Here is a 16,813-nt window from a genome sequence, read left to right on the forward strand (position 1 = left end):
GGGGACAGGTCTAAATTTCTGAGCTTTAAAAATAACTGTAAACTGTTTTTTGCTCTAAAGCCCCGTTCCTCTGGTGATCCCATCCAGCAGGTTAAGATTATCATATCTCTGTTGCGTGGTGACCCGCAGGATTGGGAATTTGCCCTGGAACCTGGGAATCCGGCGTTAAATGTAGACACCTTTTTTCAGGAGCTTGGGTTATTGTATGATGAACCTAACTCTGTAGAGCATGCTGAAAAAACACTGTTGGCCCTGTGTCAGGGTCAAGAAGCGGCAGAATCATATTGCCAGAAATGTAGAAAATGGTCTGTGTTGACTAAATGGAATGAGGATGCTTTGGCGGCAATTTTCAGAAAGGGTCTTTCTGAATCCGTTAAAGATGTTATGGTGGGGTTCCCCACGCCTGCTTGTCTGAGTGATTCTATGTCTCTGGCCATTCAAATTGATCGGTGCTTGCGTGAGCGCAGAGTTGTGCACACTATGGCGTTGTCTTCCGAGCAGAGTCCTGAGCCTATGCAATGTGATAGGATTGTGTCTAGAGCTGAACTACAAGGATTCAGATGTCAGAATAGGTTGTTTTTTTACTGCGGCGATTCTGCTCATGTTATTTCTGATTGCCCTAAGCGTGTCAAGAGAATCGCTAGTTCCGTTACCATCAGTACTGTACAGCCTAAATTTCTGTTATCTGCGACCCTGATCTGCTCATTATCGTCATTTTCTGTCATGGCATTTGTGGATTCAGGCGCCGCGTTAAATTTAATGGACTTAGAATTTGCCAGACATTGTGGGTTTCCCTTACAGCCTTTTGCAGAGTCCTATCCCTTTGAGGGGCATTGATGCTACACCATTGGCTAATAATAAACCTCAGTTTTGGACACAGCTAACCATGCGCATGGCGCCAGCCCATCAGGAAGATTGTCGTTTTCTGGTGTTGCATAATCTGCATGATGCTATTGTGCTGGGGTTTCCATGCTTACAGATGCATAATCCGGTGTTGGATTGGAAATCTATGTCTGTGACTAGTTGGGGTTGTCAGGGGGTTCATGATGACGTTTCTTTGATGTCAATTTCCTCTTCTCCCGCTTCTGAAGTTCCTGAGTTTTTGTCAGATTTCCAGGATGTTTTTGATGAGCCCAAGTCCAGTTCCCTTCCACCGCATAGGGACTGTGATTGTGCTATTGACTTGATTCCAGGCTGTAAGTTCCCTAAGGGCCAACTTTTCAATCTGTCTGTGCCAGAACATGCCGCCATGCGGAGTTATGTTAAGGAGTCTTTGGAGAAGGGGCATATTCAGCCATCTTCTTCTCCATTGGGAGCAGGTTTCTTTTTTGTTGCCAAGAAGGATGGCTCCTTGAGACCCTGTATTGATTATTGCCTCTTGAATAAGATCACGGTCAAATTCCAATACCCTTTGCCTTTGCTCTCTGATTTGTTTGCTAGGATTAAGGGGGCTAGTTGGTTTACTAAGATTGACCTTCGAGGGGCATATAATCTTGTTCGTATTAAGCAGGGCGACGAATGGAAAACTGCGTTTAATACGCCCGAGGGCCATTTTGAATATCTTGTGATGCCATTCGGACTCTCTAATGCTCCATCTGTGTTTCAGTCCTTCATGCATGATATATTTCGGAATTATCTTGATAAATTCATGATTATATATTTGGATGATATTTTGATTTTTTCGGATGATTGGGAGTCTCATGTGAAACAAGTCAGGATGGTATTTCAGATCCTTCGTGATAATGCCTTGTTTGTGAAGGGGTCTAAATGCCTCTTTGGAGTGCAGAAGGTTTCTTTTTTGGGCTTCATTTTTTCTCCCTCATCTATAGAAATGGATCCGGTTAAGGTTCAGGCCATTCATGATTGGATCCAGCCCACATCTGTGAAGAGCTTTCAGAAATTTTTGGGCTTTGCTAATTTTTATCGCCGTTTCATTGCCAACTTCTCCAGTGTGGTTAAACCCCTGACCGATTTGACGAAGAAAGGCGCTGATGTGACGAATTGGCCCTCTGCGGCTGTTTCTGCCTTTCAGGAACTTAAACGCCGATTTACTTCTGCCCCTGTGTTGCGTCAGCCGGATGTTTCTCTTCCTTTTCAGGTTGAGGTTGACGCTTCTGAGATTGGGGCAGGGGCCGTTTTGTCTCAGAGGAATTCTGATGGTTCCTTGATGAAACCGAGTGCCTTCTTCTCTCGAAAGTTTTCGCCTGCGGAACGCAATTATGATGTCGGTAATCGTGAGTTGTTGGCTATGAAGTGGGCGTTTGAGGAGTGGCGACATTGGCTTGAAGGGGCTAAGCACCGTATTGTGGTCTTGACCGATCATAAGAATCTGATTTACCTCGAGTCTGCCAAACGGCTGAATCCTAGACAGGCCCGATGGTCTGTGTTTTTCTCCCGTTTTGATTTTGTTGTCTCATATCTTCCGGGTTCTAAGAATGTTAAGGCTGATGCCCTCTCTAGGAGTTTTTTGCCTGATTCCCTTGGGGTCCTTGAGCCGGTTGGCATTCTGAAGGAGGGGGTGATTCTTTCTGCCATCTCCCCTGATTTACGACGGGTTCTTCAGGAATTTCAGGCTGATAAACCTGATCGCTGTCCAGTGGAGAAACTGTTTGTTCCTGATAGATGGACTAGCAAAGTGATTTCTGAGGTTCACTGTTCTGTGTTGGCTGGCCATCCTGGGATTTTTGGTACCAGAGATTTGGTTAGTAGGTCATTTTGGTGGCCTTCCTTGTCACGGGATGTGCGTTCCTTTGTGCAGTCCTGTGGGACTTGTGCGCGGGCCAAACCTTGCTGCTCACGCGCCAGTGGGTTGCTTTTGCCTTTGCCGGTCCCTGAGAGGCCTTGGACGCATATTTCTATGGATTTTATTTCAGATCTTCCGGTTTCCCAGAGGATGTCGGTTTATCTGGGTGGTTTGTGACCGGTTTTTTAAGATGGTTCATTTGGTACCTTTGCCTAAATTGCCTTCCTCTTCTGAGTTGGTTCCGTTGTTTTTTCAGCATGTGGTTCGTTTGCATGGCATTCTGGAGAATATTGTGTCCTACAGAGGTTCCCAGTTTGTTTCCAGGTTTTGGCGTGCCTTTTGTGCTAAGCTGGGCATTGATTTGTCTTTTTCTTCCGCATTTCATACTCAGACAAATGGCCAAACTGAGCGAACTAACCAGACTTTGGAAACCTATTTGAAATGCTTTGTGTCTGCCGATCAGGATGATTGGGTGGCTTTCTTGCCATTGGCCGAGTTTGCCCTTAATAATCGGGCTAGTTCTGCTACCTTGGTTTCACCTTTCTTTTGCAATTCTGTGTTTCATCCTCATTTTTCTTCGGGGCAGGTTGAGCCTTCTGATTGTCCTGGGGTGGACTCTGTGGTTGACAGGTTGCAGCAAATTTGGGCTCATGTTGTGGACAATTTGGTGTTGTCTCAGGAGGAGGCTCAGCGTTTTGCTAACTGTCGGCGGCGTGTGGGTTTCCGGCTTCGGGTTGGGGATTTAGTCTGGTTGTCTTCCCGTCATGTTCCTATGAAGGTTTCTTCCCCTAAGTTCAAGCCTCAGTTTATTGGTCCTTACAGGATTTCTGAGATTATCAATCCAGTGTCTTTTCGTTTGGCCCTTCCAGCCTCTTTTTCCATCCACAATGTTTTTCATAGATCTTTGTTGCGGAAATATGTGGTACCCGTCGTTCCCTCTGTTGATCCTCCTGCCCCGGTGTTGATTGATGGGGAGTTGGAGTATGTTGTTGAGAAGATCTTGGATTCTCGTTTTTCAAGGTGGAGGCTTTAGTATCTTGTCAAGTGGAAGGGTTATGGCCAGGAGGATAATTCGTGGGTTGTTGCCTCTGATGTTCATGCTGACGATTTGGTTTGTGCCTTCCATTTGGCTCGTCCTGATCAGCCTGGGGGCTCTGGTGAGGGTTCGGTGACCCCTCCTCAAGGGGGGGGGTACTGTTGTGAATTCTGTTCTTGGGCTCCCTCCGGTGGTTATCAGTGGTAGCGCTGCTGTCTGTCCTTCACAGCAGTTATCAGGTGCGTTCACTCTGGACTGGGCTATTTAGTCTGGTTTCACCCTTTAATGAGTGCCAGTTGTCCATTGTATCTGGAGGATTCACATCTCTTCATGGTCTCTCTTGCTTCCTGGTCTTTTCACCAAGATAAGTCCTGCTTGTTTTGCAGCCCACATTTTGTGGGTCTTACTGTTCAGTGCATTTCATGTTTTTTCTTGTCCAGCTTAATCTGTGTAAGGATTTATGCAGTCCAGCTGGAATCTCTGGAGAGGCAGATATACCCTTCATGTCTTTAGTTAGATGTGAAGTTTTTGTACTTTCTGTGGTGGATATTTCATAGTATTTTATTACTGACCGCATAGTATTCTGTCCTATCTTTTCTATCTAGCTAGATTGGCCTCCTTTGCTAAATCCTGTTTTCAGCCTGTGTATGTATTTTCCTCTCTCACAGTCAATATTTGTGGGGGGGCTGCCTATCCTTTGGGAATTTTCTCTGAGGCGAGATAGCTTTCTCTTTTCTATCTATAGGGTTAATTAGTTCTCCGGCTGTGTCTGGGTGTCTAGGATCAGTAGGTACATCCCACGGCTACTTCTAGTTGCGGTGTTAAGTTCAGGGTCCGCGGTCAGTATAGATACCACCTTCTCCAGAGTGTGTCTCATGCTGCTCCTAGGCCACCAGTTCATAACACCCAACATCCCAGGAGCAGTGCTACTTATGGAGCAGTTACCTTCCTCTGGGGCACTGGTCACTTGCACGGCATCACCTTCCTCACGGTTCCCATGCATCTCCCCATTTCCCATAGCACCATCGCTTGCTGGTTCCTCAGCCATCCCACCCCGCAGAGTGACGAGGCTGAGCACTCCTGCACCTGTGAACACGTCATTCTTGGGACACAAATGGTTAGCAGGTAACACGTGCACATTTTCAACATTAGCATTATTGGTATTACCCTCGGCATTTTCAGAAAAATGATTGTCAGGTACATCATTAATCGGTAAAGCATTGTCAGGTAACACATGCAATTTCCCATTGCTATCGTCAGCATTCGATCGGGGAGGGGAGTCAGGGACATGGTATGCAACCATCCTCCCCAAATCATTCCTTTATAAAACACAGCGGATGCCCCCAATCCCGGTGACAGTCAGGATTTTCCTCGGAATGGTTTCTTCAGGGTCTGCCAGTTCGGGTCGGATAAGGGTTCGTTCAGCCTCGGAGTCCTTGAGGCCTGTAGCGACATGGCCCCCCACGGTGACGTGCTGCACGTTGACACACACCCAACCGCTCCACCCACCAAAAGAACTGCTGCATTAGGCCCTGGGGCCTTGGCTGGGGGATTCTTTTGCTTCTATGGACAGTGGGTGCTGATATGACCAGTCCGCTTGCCGAAAAACACTGTTGAGGGTAGGTGGTAGGTCTGATGCTGTTGGCAATGGGGACAGGGTCTCTAGTGTGTTGGCTGGCAGGGGCACTAGCATTGGTTTCCGGCTTACCCCCTCTCCAGCTGGCGGTGACTGGCTTCCTCACTTCTGATTTATGGTTGGGCTCACAGGCATCATCAATCTGGGCTGCTTTAAGTCACGTCTTTGGGCTCTCTGTCCATCACTGTCATACCTCAGCTGGGCAAAGATATAAGAACTGGTCTTTGATCATCATGTCCCGCATCTGTGCAAAGGTGGTCACTGACAGTCCTTGGGTCCACTGGTCAAAGTGGGTCCTGAGTCCATGCGCCATATCGCTGTAACTGTCATGTGGGCCACGTTGGAGGTTCCGGAACTTTACGGTAAACCTTAGGTGTTAGCTGGTACTTGGTTATCAGGGCCTGCTTGATGGCCTCATAGTCACCATCTTACTCTTGAGGGAGAGCAGCAGTCGCCTCCAGAGCTTTGCCTCGTAGCCCTGGGGTCAGGTATCTGGCCCTGTCATGGATCCCATCTTGCTGCCACCAATATGTCACGGATCCCACCAATCTGTCACGGTTTATGGGGAAGTTACCTTTATCATCCCCACCAATCACACCAATTTGTCATGAACCAGGGTTGGTTGGTTGCCCCTGGTTTCTTCTGAAGGGGATTTATCTATCCTACTTCCCAGTTCCGGTTGGGGACTTGCAGCTCTCTGGCGCCCCCCTTACCCTCAGGTCATTCAAGGTACTTCACCTAGGGTAATTAGTTGCCAGAAAGGCTGCCTGCTATGTACTGGCTATTGGGCACGCTGCAGCGAGGGTGATATAACCATTTCCACCCAGGTTGGAATAATGATTATCAATGCCTCCGTCACTACAAAGCTGTTATGACCTGGTGGTAATGGAGCAGCACTGATATGACCTGGTGGGTAAAATAAATCATAGACAAGCTCTGAGGAGGTGGTAGCTTTACTGACCGCAATCCCTAATCCTAACACAAACACTAGAAATAGCCGTGGGGCGTTCCTGTCACTCCCTAGACTCCTCGTCACAGCCTAAGAACTAACTACCCCTAAAGATGGAAATAGAAAACTATCTTGCCTCAGAGAAATTCCTAAAAGGAAAGATAGCCCCCCACAAATATTGACTGTGAGTGGAGAGGGAAAATGACACACACAGAGATGAAAACAGATTTTAGCAAAGGAGGCCAACTCTGACTAAATAGACAGAAATAGAAAAGGATACTGTGCGGTCAGTATTAAAAAAAACTAAAAAATCCACGCAGAGTTTACAAAAAATAGCCTCCACACCGACTCACGGTGTGGAGGGGCAAATCTGCTTCCCCAGAGCTTCCAGCTAGCCTGAATATTTCATAATGACAAGCTGGACAAAAAGAGACATAACTTTAAACTGAACAATAAGTACAAAAACTAGCAAGAACTTATCTTATGCTGACATGGACTGGCCATCAGAGGATACCAAGGAGAAGACTGAGTCTAACCCAGGAACATTGACAGCTGGCATGAATTACAAACCAGAGCCCAGTTAAATAGCAAGGCCAAGGGAGCCGATTAGTGAAATCAGCTGCCAGGCCTGACTCCAGGAGCAGCAGTTCAACTCGAAACCACCAGAGGGAGCCCAAGGGCAGAACTCCCAAAAGTACAATTCACAACCACAGGAGGGAGCCCAAGAACGGAATACACAACAGTACCCCCCCCTTGAGGAGGGGTCACCGAACCCTCACCAGAGCCCCCAGGCCGATCAGGACGAGCCAGATGAAAAGCACGAACCAAATTGGCAGCATGGACATCGGAGGCAAAAACCCAAGAATTATCCTCCTGGCCATAACCCTTCCACTTGACCAGATACTGAAGTTTCCGCTTCGAAAGACGAGAATCCAAAATCTTCTCCACCACATATTCCAACTCCCCGTCAACCAACACCGGAGCAGGAGGGTCAACGGAGGAGACCATGGGCACCACATATCTCCGCAACAAAGATCTATGGAACACATTATGAATGGAAAAAGAAGCTGGAAGGGCCAAACGAAAAGACACCGGATTAATAATTTCAGAAATCTTATAAGGACCAATAAAACGAGGCTTGAACTTAGGGGAAGAAACCTTCATAGGAACATGACGAGAAGACAACCAGACCAAATCCCCAACACGAAGCCGGGGACCAACGCACCGACGGCGGTTATTAAAACGTTGAGCCTTTTCCTGAGACAACGTTAAATTGTCCACCACTTGAGTCCAAATCCGCTGCAACCTGTCCACCACAGAATCCACACCAGGACAGTCCGAAGGCTCAACCTGCCCCGAAGAAAAACGAGGATGAAAACCGAAGTTACAAAAAAAGGCGAAACCAAGGTAGCCGAGCTGGCCCGATTATTAAGGGCAAACTCGGCCAACGGCAAGAAGGCCACCCAATCATCCTGATCAGCAGACACAAAGCATCTCAAATAGGTTTCCAAAGTCTGATTGGTTCGTTCCGTTTGGCCATTTGTCTGAGGATGAAATTCCGAAGAAAAAGACAAATCAATGCCCTTTCTAGCACAAAAGGACCGCCAAAACCTAGAAACAAACTGGGAACCTCTGTCAGACACAATATTCTCCGGAATGCCATGCAAACGAACCACATGCTGAAAAAATAATGGAACCAATTCAAAGGAGGAAGGCAACTTAGGCAAGGGTACCAAATGAACCATCTTAGAAAACCGGTCACAAACCACCCAGATGACAGACATCTTCTGAGAGACAGGAAGATCAGAAATAAAATCCATGGAAATATGCGTCCAGGGCCTCCCAGGGACCGGCAAAGGCAAAAGCAACCCACTAGCACGGGAACAGCAGGGCTTGGCCCGGGCACAGGTCCCACAGGACTGCACAAAAGAACGCACATCCCGCGACAAGGAAGGCCACCAAAAGGACCTGCCAACCAAATCTCTGGTACCAAAAATCCCAGGATGACCAGCCAATACAGAGCAATGAATCTCAGAAATCACCTTACTAGTCCATCTATCAGGAACAAACAGTTTCCCCACAGGACAGCGGTCAGGTCTATTAGCCTGAAACTCCTGAAGCACCCGCCGCAAATCAGGGGAGATGGCAGAAAGAATCACCGCCTCCTTGAGAATACCAGCCGGCTAAAGGACTCCCGGAGAATCAGGCAGAAAACTCCTAGAAAGGGCATCCGCCTTCACATTCTTAGATCCCGGAAGATACCAGACCACAAAATCAAAACGGGAAAAAAACAAAGACCATCGAGCCTGTCTAGGATTCAACCGCTTGGCAGACTCGAGGTAAATCAGATTCTTATGATTGGTCAAGACCACAACGCGATGCTTAGCTCCCTCAAGCCAATGTCACCACTCCTCAAATGCCCACTTCATTGCCAACAACTCTCGATTGCCAACATCATAATTACGCTCAGCAGGCGAAAACTTTCTGGAAAAGAAAGCACACGGTTTCATCAAAGAACCATCAGAACTTCTCTGAGACAAAACGGCCCCTGCCCCAATCTCAGAAGCGTCAACCTCAACCTGAAAAGGGAGAGAAACATCTGGCTGACGCAACACAGGGGCAGAAGTAAAACGACGCTTAAGCTCCTGAAAGGCCTCCACAGCCGCAGAGGACCAATTCACCACATCAGCACCTTTCTTTATCAAATCGGTCAGAGGTTTAACCACACTGGAAAAATTAGCAATGAAGCGGCGATAAAAATTAGCAAAGCCCAAAAATTTCTGAAGGCTCTTCACAGAAGTGGGTTGAGTCCAATCATGAATGGCCTGGACCTTAACAGGGTCCATTTCAATAGCCGAGGGCGAAAAAATGAAACCCAAAAAAGAAACCTTCTGAACTCCAAAAAGGCACTTAGACCCCTTCACAAACAGTGCATTAGCATGAAGGATCTGAAATACCATCCTGACCTGCTTCACATGAGACTCCCAATCATCGGAGAAAACCAAAATAACATCCAAATATACAATCATAAATTTATCCAGATACTCCCGGAAAATATCATGCATAAAGGACTGAAACACAGATGGAGCATTAGAGAGCCCGAAAGGCATCGCAAGATATTAAAAATGGCCTTCGGGCGTATTAAATGCTGTTTTCCATTCATCACCCTGTTTAATACGAACAAGATTATACGCCCCTCGAAGGTCGATCTTGGTAAACCAGCTAGCCCCTTTAATCCGAGCAAACAAATCAGAAAGCAAAGGCAAAGGGTACTGGAATTTGACCGTGATCTTATTGAGAAGGCGATAATCTATACAGGGCCTCAAGGAGCCATCCTTCTTGGCAACAAAAAAGAACCCCGCTCCCAACGGTGATGAAGACGGGCGAATGTGCCCCTTCTCTAAGGACTCCTTTACATAACTCCGCATAGCGGCGTGCTCTGGCACAGACAGATTGAAAAGTCGACCCTTAGGGAACTTACAGCCAGGAATCAAATTAACCCCTTAATGACAGCCAATTCGTCTTTTAACTGACCTGAGATATAAGAGAATAGCCTCCCCATACAGGTGACAATCCAGCAGCTGTCGGCTGTACACTATAGCTGACAACTTGCTGTATCAGCCACGATCAGTGTTGGCACCGTCCAAATCTGTTTAACCCCTTAGGTGCTGCTGTCAATAGTGACTACATCATTATAAATGGTTAACATAGTGTGGGGGCTTCCTCTTTATCCCAATTTTTGCCCTCAGATCATGATTGTGTGGTCCTGATGTTTGCCATGGCAATTCACGTCCAAATAGCGGCCTTAGAGTCTGCCGGCTATAGTAATCTGTTCAGAAGTTAGAGGCATTTAGGTGGTAAAAATACACATTTTCATTTCTGTCATACCACTTTGCATTAATTCCTGTAAAGCACCTGAAGGGTTAATAAACTACCTGACAGCAGTTTTCAATATGTCGGGGGGTGCTGTTTTTAAAATGGTATCACGTTTGGGGGTTTCCCAATATATAGGACCCCTAAAGTCACTTCAAACATGGATAAGTCCCTAAAAAAATAAATTTTGTAAATTTCCTTGAAAAAATGAAAAATTGCTGCTACATTTTTAAACCTCCTAAAATGCTAACAAAATAAAATAACATTTTACAAATGGTGCTGATGTAAAGCAAACATGTAAAAAATGTTATTTATTAATGGTTTGCTGTGGTATGACCATCTGGAATAAAGAGATAATCATTCAAATTTAGAAAATTGCTAATTTTTTAACATTTTTCTCAAATTTTTTATATTTTTTATAAATAAACACAAAACATATTGACCTAAATTTACCATTATCTTGAAGTAAAATGTGTCATGAAAAAACAGTCTCAAAATCACTGGGATTTGTTGAAGCATTGCCGAGTTATTACCACATAAAGTGACACTGGTCAGATTTCAAAAATTTGGCTCCGTCACTAAGGGGTTAATAGCACAATCACAGTCCCTATGAGGAGGCAGGGAACTACACTTGGGCTCATCAAATATATCCTGGAAATCCGACAAAAACTCAGGAACTTCAGAAGAGGGGGAAGAGGAAATTGACATCACAGGAATATCACTATGTATCCCTTGACAACCCCAACTAGTCACAGACATAGATTTCCAATCCAGCACCGGATTATGTACCTGTAACCATGGAAAACCCAGTACAACAACATCATGCAAATTATGCAACACCAAAAAGCAAATATTTTCCTGATGTGCTGGAGCCATGTACATGGCTAACTGTGTCCAGTACTGAGGTTTATTCTTGGCCAATGGCGTAGCATCAATCCCCCTCAAGGGAATAGGGCTCTGCAAAGGCTCCAAGGAAAAACCACAGCGCCTGGCAAAGTCTAAGTCCATTAAGTTCAGGGCAGCGCCAGAATCCACAAATGCCATTACAGAAAAGGACGACAATGAGCAAATCAGAGTAACAGACAAGAGAAATTTAGGCTGTATAGTACTAATGGTAACAGACCTAGCGACCTTCTTAGTACGCTTCGGGCAATCAGAAATAGCATGAGTAGCGTCACCACAGTAAAAACACAGCCCATTCTGACGTCTGAATTCCTGCCGTTCTGCTCTAGTCAAAGAAATGTATAATGAACAGCGCTCCATCCAGGTGTAAAAGTCTTCAAGATGAACTTTATTTAAGCCATGGTTCAATAGCGACGTTTCGACCACAACATGGTCTTTATCAAGCATACAATAAAACACAGAGGGCTGTCTTAAGTAGTGTGGATGCCACACAGTGCACCAATCACCACTCAGTACCGCACATCCAGTACAATTAACAAATATCATAAAAACAACAAACAACAGTGGTATATACACACAAATAGTAGCAAAAGATACCCATACAGTGTATAAAACTTATCATGCCTCATCGAGATTGTAAGTTGATCTTCCCATATTTACACCTGATCGGTCAGCTGTCATTTTCTGTTTACACCATCGCCATGGGGACAGACCACCCCTCAACAATCCTATGGTGTATCGCGCTGTCCAATCCTGGTTCATAGCGCCAAAAAGATCAGCAACCAATCCATGTGTCCAATATAACCCACCCCCTAATCGACACCAATCGGAGGGATTCTATCACACTTGAAGGCCCCTATACCTGTGCTCCACTACCGGGTCACCTGGGGCTCACCACCAACATCATCAGGCCGCGCCGGCGCAGGAGGAAGTAGACGAGCCCACATCACATGACCGCAGTTGCCGCCCGCTCCCATGTCACTGAGCGCAAGCGCCAACCACCGGACACCCACTGACAGGGCGCCGGAGGAGAGCGCACGCGCACAGCGCACGGCCCGAGCTGCACCACATGACCGCAATGCCGGCCCGCCCCCACCACCCGCGCAGGCGCCTACACCCAGCCAAAAGATGCCCTCATCAAAAGTGCAGAGGGAGCTACTACTCTGAAGCGCACGCGTACCAAGCCTCCAAGACAAACCCGAAAAATTCGGGCCAATCAAGGGAGCCAGATCACGCAGGCGCAACACAGCGCAGGCCCAACACATTGGAGGGTACATCCATCTATCAAAAACAACTATCCCAGTCGAGTAAAACAAACCGGGGGCTAAAATACAGACAAAATACTATAAGGCATGAAAAAACTACCCAACATCATAGGAAAAATACACATGTTCACATAGTACCGTGCGACAGTCGGCCGGCGTGAGAGAAAAAGATCAAATACATAAAAGTCCATTTATTGTCACTATGGAATATAAGTAATCCAAAATTAACCCAATCCATCCAGCCACCGACTGTCACAGAGTAACCTGAAAGATAAAAAAATAAATAAAAACAAAACATAATCACAGTGTACATAAACCCACATGTATAAAAACAAGCGCACACTGATAAAAGAGAACTGCACCACATAATCTAAAGCACATCAGGTGCAAGAATGTAGGTTAAAGTCTAGGTTTAAACCCTTAGGTTGCAGGGACCCCAACATATAGATCCACCTCATCTCTTTTGTTTTCAACATTTGTGCCCTATCACCACCTCTCCTTAGCACAGGGACACTATCAATGACCCTAAATCGCAACTGATTCACAGAGTGTCTCTTCTCTATAAAGTGCCTAGGAACCGGTAAATCTGTCAGGCCCGTCCTTATAGTGCTCTTATGCTTACTAATGCGATTTTTCACCTCCATCGTGGTCTCACCCACGTAGGTCAAGCCACATGGGCATACAAGCATATACACCACATAGCTTGACAAACAGGTATACCTCTCTTTCAAGAATATTTTTTTACCCGTGTGGGGGTGATAGAAAAACTCACCCTTCAGCATATTGTTGCAACAAGCGCAGCCCAAACATGGGAAATTCCCATGTCTGGGTGCGCTCAACAGACTTTGAGTAGTGGTCTTCTCAGGGCCGACATCAGATCTCACTAGTCTATCTTTCAAATTACGACCCCTCCTGTTGTGAATTTATCTTTTTGGCTCCCTCTAGTGGTTACTAGTGATGTGACTCTGGGAATGTCTGCCATCCCTTGTATGCTCACCTGGGTCGTTAGGTCAGGGGTGTTGCTATATAAGCTCCCTGGACCTTCAGTTCAATGCCTGGCAACGTTGTAATCAGAGCTAATCTGTTGTGCTCTTGTCTACTGATCCTGGTTCCTGCTAAATTAAGCTAAGTCTGCTTTCTTGCTTTTTGCTATTTGTTTTTGTTTGCATTTTTGTCCAGCTTGCACATAATCTGTATCCTAACCTTGCTGGAAGCTCTAGGGAGGCTGGAGTTCTCCCCCCCGGGCCGTTAGACGGTTCGGGGGTTCTTGAATCTCCAGTGTGGATTTTTGTTAGGGTTTTTGTTGACCATATAAGTTATCTTACTACATTCTGCTATTAGTAAGTGGGCCTCTCTTTGCTAAACCTAGTTCATCTCTGTGTTTGTCATTTCCTCTTACCTCACCGTTATTATTTGTGGGGGGCTTGTATCCTACTTTTGGGGTCTATTCTCTGGAGGCAAGAGAGGTCTTTGTTTTCCTCTTCTAGGGGTAGTTAGTCCTCCGGCTGGCGCGAGACATCTAGCGACCAACGTAGGCATGTTCCCCGGCTACTTCTAGTGTTGGCGTTAGGAGTAGATATATGGTCAACCCAGTTGCCACTGCCCTATGAGCTGGATTTTTGTACTTCGCAGACTTACTTGTTCCTCTGAGACCCTCGCCATTGGGGTCATAACACCCTCCTAAATGACATCATTGGAAAAGCCCCGAAACCCACAACCGTGGGAAGCCCCCGTTGTAGGAATGTCCAGTGCTTCTTCAGGACTTGACCAATCTGTTTACTAACAGAATTGTAGGTGGACACAAAAGGAATACGCTCACAAGGTTGTCTATTAGATGACATATTCCGAATACTCCCACGTGACAAATCACGAGCCCTAGCTTTATACCTATCGACCTCCATTCTTGGGTACCCCCTCCTCAAAAATTTGGAGCACATCTCCTCCAACCGCAAATCCACCCTTTCCTCATCTGATACAATGCGCCTAACCCGCAGCAATTGACTCCACGGCAGGGAACTGACCATCCTCCTGGGATGATCACTATTGAATAGCAAAAGTCTATTTCTGTCCGTCTCCTTGACGTAAATGTCTGTCCTCAATTCAGACCCATCCTTATATACTAATGTATCTAAGAATTGTACCTGGGAGGTTGAATGGGTAAGGGTAAACTTCAATTCCGGGTATACCCCATTGATTTCACCCCAGAACTCCTCCAATCCCTTTAAATCACCATCCCATATAACGAAGATATCATCTATATAGCGCCACCAGGCCCTGACATGGCGCCAGAGGTTGGAATTGTACACAAACCTGTCCTCGAGTACCGCCATATAGATGTTAGCATATGTGGGGGCCACATTGAACCCCATGGCGGTACCCCTCAACTGTAGGAAATATTCATCCCCAAAGAGGAGATAATTCCTCCTGAGGATGAACTCCAACAGCGAGAGGACAAGCTGTGCACACTCTGGGGCCATGTCAGAGCCCGATAGCACAGAGGATACCGCTTCCAGACCCTTCTCGTGTTCAATTGAGGTATAAAGTGATACCACATCAAATGAGGCCAGAATAGTAGATTCAGAGACCACCAACCCACTGATCTTCTCAAGAAAGTCATTCGTGTCCTTAATATATGACCTCGCATTAATAGCGAAGGGGCGAAGCACCTTGTCCAAGAAGATCGCAGTCCTATTAAACAATGAACCTCTACCGGACACAATAGGCCTGCCCGGCGGGTTAAATAAGTCTTTATGGATCTTCGGTAATGTGTATATCACAGGTATCACCGGTGAATCCACTATTAGATATTCAGACAACTTAAGGTCAATGAGTCCCAGGGAAAGGGAGTCACTGACCATAAGTTGTAGTTCCCTCTGGAACCGACTGGTAGGGTTACAGGACAGCTTCTCATACACCAAATGATCCCCTAGCTGTCGTTGTATCTCAGCTTTGTATTTGAGGGTGTCCATCACAACCACCGCCCCACCCTTGTCCGCCGGTTTGATAGTTAAGGCAGTATTCTTAGCCAATGTGTTCATGGTTGATTTCTCCAATACAGTCATATTATACTTAGGCCTAGGTCTGAAGGTAGTCCTTATTTTGTCAATGTCCCTCTGGACAAGCTCGATATAGGACTCCACAAAGTGGTTCCTGTTGGGTGGCTGAAATTTACTTTTATTGTAAAGTCCTACCTTCTGTAAAGAAAAACCACCAGTAGACTCTTCAGTCCCCACATTACTTTCAGTCTCTTTATCGGAGAAAAATGTCTCAATCTCCTAAAGAAAGCCTGCAAATCAACTTCAATACCAAACCAGTCTGGATTATTGGTGGGGCAAAAGGACAAACCCTTAGAGAACACTTTAACCTCAATTTCTGATAGTGTAACAGATGAAATATTTACCACCAGTTGGTCGTCCATCACTGGTTGTCCCTCCTGTTCCTCATTTTCATGGTGGTGTTCCGCATCTGGCGCTGTTCTTTCGACGATCCCTTGTTTCCTGTGTTTCCGACCCGCTCGGCATCCACACTACTTAAGACAGCCCTCTGTGTTTTATTGTATGCTTGATAAAGACCATAAAACCACCGCAAACAACGATCAAAGAAAAAACCCCAAGGACTAAATAGTTGATAAATATAGAAAATTTTTATTAATAAATAGGATCAGGGTAGGAGACAAGGGGAAAAAAACAAGGCAGATGTCCTTACACACATGTTGAGAAACGCTAGGGTGTATGTTGTATGGCTGGCTCAGAGTATGCAGAGGAATACAATTAATCATTGTTTGTGAAGTATATACACAGTATAAGCCTCTGAATAGACAACACAGGTAACTACATCATTGGGTAATAGTCAGTTACAAAACAAATAGATCACAGATTACCTGAGAGGTGTAAAGATGAGAACCGCCGCAGCATACACCCGCCCCGGGTGGACTCAACCTTCTTGAGCACACCAACCTCGGACATGCTGCGGAAAAAATGGGAGAATGAGAGGAGAAGATTGATCTCTCTGGAACTCCATGTTATGACTCTAACAGAATATTTTAGAGCAAGGAGGATTCCGAGAGGACTACGGCCACACTTGAGACCGACTCTGTTACCGGACAATGTGCAATTTTGTATGAGATTTGAATCAATCTCCAATAAATATGCATTTGATATAATGCTGTTAAACATCGAATTCCTGAAAAGGGAGATGGAGTTGATTAAAAAGAACGTACTTGATCTGGAGGAACAGCTCAAAAGACAACTAACAGCACAGGTCTGGGGCCCTCTGAAAACTAAGATCGAGGAAAATCTTGTGAAGTACAGAGTGGACATTGAGACCACTAAAAGAAATAAGTGGTTTCGGGATGCTGAGGATTATCGTGTGGGCCGGGTCTTCTCGTGGCAGATGAGATCTAATCAGC

Source organism: Ranitomeya variabilis, chromosome 4 (assembly GCF_051348905.1).
Source record: "Ranitomeya variabilis isolate aRanVar5 chromosome 4, aRanVar5.hap1, whole genome shotgun sequence".
NCBI lineage: Eukaryota > Metazoa > Chordata > Amphibia > Anura > Dendrobatidae > Ranitomeya > Ranitomeya variabilis.